Source organism: Octopus bimaculoides, chromosome 13 (assembly GCF_046866305.1).
Source record: "Octopus bimaculoides isolate indiv1 chromosome 13, ASM4686630v1, whole genome shotgun sequence".
Taxonomy (NCBI): domain Eukaryota; kingdom Metazoa; phylum Mollusca; class Cephalopoda; order Octopoda; family Octopodidae; genus Octopus; species Octopus bimaculoides.
The window spans coordinates 57181987-57189486 of NC_142940.1; the positions used below are offsets into that span (position 1 = coordinate 57181987).

The 7500-nt window shown below is 35.7% G+C and overlaps 1 long non-coding RNA gene across 1 annotated transcript in view; it reads right to left on the reverse strand.

The window, feature by feature from the left end:
* The window catches only part of LOC128249304 (uncharacterized), a 91145-nt gene that overhangs the window by 79470 nt on the left and 4175 nt on the right, over positions 1-7500 (reverse strand). The gene's annotated exons all lie outside the window — the stretch shown is intronic.

Sequence of the window (7500 nt, forward strand, 5' to 3'; positions counted from 1 at the left end):
AATATATGTGTAGTGGTCAGCGATCTATCATGGCGAATACACACACACACACACACACACACACATATATATATATATATATATATATACAGAGAGAGAGAGAGAGAGAGAGAGAGAGAGAGAGAGAGAGAGAGAGAGAGAGAGAAGTACGCACACGCATACATGCATGTGTGTGTGATTGTGTGTGTCTTTGTGTTTATAATTGTTCCTCCTGCACCGCATGATAATCAGTATTGGGGTTGATGCGTTTGACTAAAATTCTTGAACGCGGTGCCCCAGTATGGCCGCAGTCTAATGTTTGAAACACGTTAAAAAAATAGAATGGGTAGATAACACCTAAAATTTAACACATGGGGTTTATGTTCACCCCCTTATTTGTACAGAACAATGGAGGCCTTACATGTACAAGGCAATCGAGGCTTTCTACAAAATTATAATAGCTATTCTTTGACGAGAAAAATATCTATTACAGAATAATAGAAAGCTAATACGAATATCTACGAAACACAAACAAAGCAAAAATTTGTTTTCTATTTTTCAAGGAAGTAAATATTAAAAAAAACAGACTGAAGTAACAGACAATTGTGGGGAGATAGAAAAAACAACAGAAATTGGGGGAAAGGTTGAAAACTAAGCGTGAAATGTGGTTACAGAATATCATAGTGATACGAAAGCAAGAAAAACCTTGACGTGGCCAATACTTAATAAGCAGACGTTGATAAAGAACATTCGCTACACTTGCTGTGAAAAGCTGAGAACTGAGGGTTGAGGCAGAAGTAATTTCTATTACGTCACCCGAGCAAAACCTTCTCGTTAGAAACTACTAGAATTATATTATGAAGTATGATGTATTGATTTCAAATTTTGGCACAAGGCTAGCAAATTCTGAGGAGGTGATTAAATCGATTGCATCGGCCCAATTGCTGAATAGGTTTTTATTTTATCGACCCCGAAAGGATGAAAGGCGAAGTTGACCTCGGCGGAATTTGAACTCAGAATATAAAGACAGACGAAATGCCGCTAAGCATTTTGCCCAGCGTGCTAACGATTCTGCCAGCTCGCCTTACATACATACATACATACATACATATATACATAAAAACCAGGATGTGTTGCATTCCGTTAATAAATAAATGGAAAAAATGTATAGTAAATGCACAAACTAAAACAGACACAGAATGGTAAGTTTTTAAAATATATATTAAATGCACAGACGAACGGAAAACAGACAAAGGTGTCTAATTCCTCATCAGGTATCGACCATAGGGTAATTACCCACTTTCGTGCCTTTAACGATAAGATTGATTCCCAGCTGGAGGCATCCACAAGAGTTGCAGAGACTGGTGGACCGATGAGAACCGATGTTAGTGTGTTTACCTCCCTGTAACTTAACAGTCCAGCAAAATAGACCGTTAGAATACTAGGCTTACAACGAACAAGTCCTGGGATCGATTTCTTCGACTAAAACCCCTTTGAGGCGGTGCTACAGCATGGTCACAGTAAAATGACTGAAACAAGTAAAAGTATATATATATATATATATGTGTGTGTGTGTGTGTGTGTGTGTGTGTGTGTGTGAGTGCAGACGACCTAAATATTCTCATCGGTTTGAATGAACCAAAGTTTTCCGGTTTTGATGTTAAGCTTCCATTTAAGCCCACCAGGACGCCATCTGCTTTCAGCCATATTTATGTACACACATTGATACCTTTACAATAACCATATAGATATTTATATTTTTGTCTACATACATACACATATATGTAGATACATATATATATATGTATGTATGTAAGTATTTGTCCATATATGTATATTTATATATATGTATCCTTGTGTATAATTAATACATAAGTCGTATGACGTCATCGCCGGCTTAATGGTTAGCTTAATATCAAAAACAGAGAAGTCTTGTTTATTCGACCAAGAAATTATTTTCAATAAGATTGTCTTCGTTGTTTCCGAATACCGAGGACATAAAGTCCTGTATATGCGCATAAACATACACACACACACACACACACACACACACACACACACACACACACACACACACACACACACACACACACACATATATATATATCAACTTTAAATAGAGCTCAAAATTGATCCGTTGAAAATACTTTATTACAACAACAATAATAATAATAATAACAAATAAATAGACCTATGTACATTTCGATAGAACATCCAGAATGATTAATACATATCATAAAATATTATAAAATATTATAAAATATAGGATACCCCATCTCCTCAGGGTCCCATTATTATTGCTATCATTATTATCATTATTATTAGCAATACACATCCAATAAAAACAGAAACCATTCAAATCTAATTTTCATAGTTGACCCATGAAAATATACAAAACAGGATGATATTTAATTTGATGATTATTGCTCCAACGGATCTTATAGCGTTCTAAATTGAACAGTAACTGAAATTTATAATATAAAATTTTTAGGTTTAGATTTGAGTAAATTTACCGTTTGCTAGTTCATTGCACATTTGGGATGGAAAGTTGTGTACCATCTATTACTTTTTCATCCTGTTTTGTATATTTTCATGGGTCAACTATGAAAATTAGATTTGAATGGCTTCTGTTTTTATTGGATGTGTATTGCTAATAATAATGATAATAATGATAGCAATAATAATGGGACCCTGAGGAGATGGAGTATCCTATATTTTATAATATTTTATAATATTTTATGATATGTATTAATCATTCTGGATGTTCTATCGAAATGTACATAGGTCTATTTATTTGTTATTATTATTATTATTGTTGTTGTAATAAAGTATTTTCAACGGATCAATTTTGAGGTCTATTTAAAGTTGATATATATTCAAAAACTCAACTGTGAGTTTTTTGCTAAGATTGTTAACAGATACTATATTTTTTACCAAATTTTTTGGTAAAAAAATATATATTTAACACACACATATATATATATATATATATATATATATATATATATATATATATATATATATATATATACATGCATATATGATATGTATGTGTGGCTTGATTTGTTTATGTACAAGACATATTATTGGTGAGTTTTGTTTGTGGTCTTTAAATATAACGTAAGGTTTGTACTTAGCTCGGCCGTCTACATATGTGAATTCTTAGTGCTACATGAATTCTGTTTTTGTTTATTTCTATTTTTCGCTTTGAATGGTTTTTGCGGTATACTACTTTTTCTGTGAACGGTCTTTGCTAGCTTCTCACTCAGCCTTGCTCCATTTCTTAAGATAGGACACTGTGATTTGCCTCACACGACGTTTCGTACAGCAAATGCAGCCGACTCTGAGAGAGCGAGAGAGAGAGAAAGTGAGAGAGAGAGAGAGAGAGAGAGAGAGAGAGAGAGAGAGAGAGAGAGAGAGAGAGAGAGAGAGAATGTTGGGATGGGGGAAAGAAGTTGCTGGAAGAAAAACACTCAATAACAAGTTTTTGCTTCATGTTACTTGGTAGAATCATTTGAGCTTTGACAACAAAATAGAAAAATAAAGAAAAAAGAAGAAAGTCAAAAAGAAAATTCTATCCATAAACTAATCTTATCCGCCCACCATTCCTGAAGGGTGGATGGGGGTGATAGAGTCTTCAGTCACCTTCATAGGGTCCTATCAAAAGTGACCACTAATAGACTTTCCGGTTGGAATACCGAGCGCGACCAAAAAGACTATGGATATTAGCCATCCATCTCGTTTTTGGTCTATTCATAATTCTACTGCATGGTGACTTGACTTGAAGAATTTGTCTTGTGATTCTCTCCTGCGACATTCTTTTCACATATCCATTGTACCAAAACTGTGACCTCTCCATGCAAAGAAGTAGCGTCTCGACCTGATCTCTGAGCTTCACATCATGTCAAGTAAGGTTACTCCACAGACACTTCAGACGATATGATAGAATTTGTTTAGGGTGTGTAAAGAGGGAAAGAACTCTCATTTGCAATTTTGATGAAATTCGAATCATAGGTATTCCAGTTCATTAGAGAAAACATAACGGAAAAGTGTAATTCTTCAATGACATGTAGCACGGGCATCGCCGGATATCTCTGCTAGTATTATATATATGTATGTATGTATGTATGTATGTATGTATGTATGTATGTATGTATGTATGTATGTATGTATGTGTGTATGTATGTATGTATGTATGTATGTATGTATTTATAAACCCACTTGTCAAGCAAAAAGATTTGGCAAATGGTGTGGTATCTTACGAATGTGAAAAACGGAGGTCTGAGACATTACGTAAAGCAAAGGTAAAAATGCGGCAAGGTGAGATTATCGAAAAATTACGCAGTCACACACACGCACCAGATATACCGAGGTGTGAAGGTGCAAAAGTGCTTCAAGAAATTTTAAAAAACGTGCAAAAGAAACTGAAGAGACTGCACAACAAATCATTGCCGAAGCTTGTACATCTATATCGGAAGACATAGCTACAAAACTACCTTCCCTCCATATCCTCCGACGAGATGTAAGATGCTATAAACAGAAGAAAAGGAACCATTTACCGTTGCCATCATATACTCAAGATATTATTATACATGAAAACTGTTTAAAAAGTCATTGGGGGAAAAATTTTTGTTGGATGATTCAACGTTTGACGGTAAAAGGATTTTGATATCTGAAACGGCTTAAAGCATAGAATTTCTAAAAATTTCTGCTCGTTGGTGTTTTGATGGAACATTTAAAGTTGTCCCTGAAATTTTCAGCCATTTGTATATGATTCATGCCGTAGTAGATCAACACACTATACCCTGCATCTATGCACTCTTGCCGGATAAGACTCAGATAACTTATAACAAATTAGTACATGACGAAGTAAAGAACATGACGAACTGCACTCCTGTGAGTGCAATGATAGATTTTGAAAGAGCAACGGTGAATACTTTATTTGTGCAGTTTCCTGAAACTGACGTTAAAGGGTGCTTCTTTCATTTGTATCAAAATATAGACAGGGAAATACAGAAGTTTGGCTTTCGAAAGCATTTTCAAGACAATGTTGAATTTTCTCGCAATATGAGGATGGTAGCAGCCCTTGCCTTTATATCTCCAGAAATTGTTCAGGCAGCTTTTGAAGAACTCTATGATATTATGCCAGAAGAAAAACTTTGCCAGTTTTGGATTACTTCGAAGATACTTATATCGGCAGGCCATGTCAACGAGGGCGTCGAGAAGCAACATTTAGCATATCTCTTTGGAATATGCACGCAAGAACAAACACTGAACTTCATTGTACGAATAATTCTGTCGAAGGATGGTACCGGCATTTTGTATTACTTGCCGGGTGTTCTCATATAGTCATCTGGAAATTTGTGAGTATTTTAGGACGAGAAATTAACTTTTAAAATGTTGAGATGACTCAGTTTATTGCTGGTATCGCTACTGAACCACCGAGAACGAAATATAAGGATGCAACGTCATGAATTTTATCAGTTGCACAGACATACCAAGAAAAACCATATTTAGATTTTCTTAGAAGCATTGCATGTAATTTAAGGTTTTAAATAAACGTTTGGCATTTTCACATAAAGTTTCTCAGCGATTATATCTATTTCTAAATTTTACACAAAAATATCAACTAATAAATATGTTAAATTTTTTATAAAATTTCATTTTCCTTAAATATTTTTAATGTAAAGAAAGAACAATATCCCGGGGGATTTTGTCTTGCAAGGATTTTGTCCCTGGGTGGATTTTGGATGGCAAAGCCTATTATTTTTCCAGGAAATTAAATAGGCTGATTCATACTACCAATGTTTTTCTGATTCGGCAGGAAGAGCACAAAAGTGAAGTAGATCTCTTAGTTTGAGACAAAAAATCACAGGATCTCAATATAATCAAGCATTTATGGTGCAGTCTGGAGCAGCAAGTGAGGAGATGTTTCCCTCCGATGTCGTCGTTGAAAGAAACTAAAGTAAGTTTTATTTGAAGAATGTCTCAAAATTTCCTTGACAACCATTCAGAACCTGTACGATTCTTCGACATATTAAAACTGTGATTGATGCCAGAGGTGGACCAGGTCCGTATCAAATAATAAAACTTCAATTTAACAAAGTGTTTCCCTTGTTTTATCTAGTCTCTGTATGTCACATTTCTATGGAAGACAATACGCGGTCAGCAGCTGTCAAAAAGTGTCATTTAAGTCCCGCTTTCAAATGACGCATGATGTTACTTAAATAATACACAAGGACACTCATAGGTCAAACTGTCCTGGGATAAATATAGACGCCGCCGCTGTTGTTGAATATCTACGTACATATAAGCAGAAGAGATATTGCTGGAACATTCTCTTCAAAAATTCGTTGAGTTCAATCATAGCAGGTCTGATACAGCCGTTTGGAACAGAGGAGAAAAATTATATTCTATCAATAGCCTGATATATTTGATATAGTTACCTGTAACTTAACTACACTGATCACAAATTCGTATTTATATCAGTAATTACTGATGCAGGTAGATGGCTATATTAGTAAATGTTTAGACAATCTCGAAAAGCTGGGATATTCTAGGGAAAGAAAGTGACCAGCTAACGTGAACGGGGTTTTTTTTTTAATTACAAGGTTGTGAATGGGATTTTTAATTATACGGCTGTAAGAAATGGACACTTTATCGTCGGGACATCAAAAGGTTCGGGTTGTCTTAAACAGCAAAAGTACTATGCAACCAACAATGCTACCCTAGATAAAGAAAAAAGGCGAAGCATAGAATCCACCATGATGAGACACTGGCTAATATGGTCAGGGCAAGTGGTTACAATGCTAGAAGAGAAATTTTTTCGCCAATCCTCTTTGATGAAATTAATTCTTGGAACAATCTATGAGGATGTTCTTATCTTCGTTACAAAGACCAGCAAAAGACAAGCCTTAAAATAGCCGGAATTGAAACGGAAACGTGGGAAACTTAGGCTCAGAATCTCAACAAATGGTTTCATTCTAACACTGCTTGAATTGACGTTTCTGAAGTTAAAAATTTAAGGAAAGATAAAGAAAGATAAAAAAAAAAAGCGTAACGAATGCCTAATACAACAACAACAATAACAGTCATCCTACCCGACCCAATAAATCTTCCTTGCCTTCTTTGTTTTACGTAAGGATTGGCCTGCTTAGTCATTCACCAACGCCATCAATGCGGAAGACCTACTCAGTGAAGAGGAAACTGAAATTTTCGGACACGAAATACAACAGACGACGACGATTACGATGACGATGACGATGACGATGACGATGACGATGACGATGACGATGACGACGACGACGACGATGACGATGACGATGACGATGACGATGACGATGACGATGACGAAAACGATGACGATGACGATGACGATGACGATGACGATGACGAAAACGATGACGATGACGATGACGATGACGACGACGAAAACGATGACGATGACGATGACGATGACGATGACGATGACGATGACGAAGACGATGACGACGACGACGACGATGACGATGACGATGACGA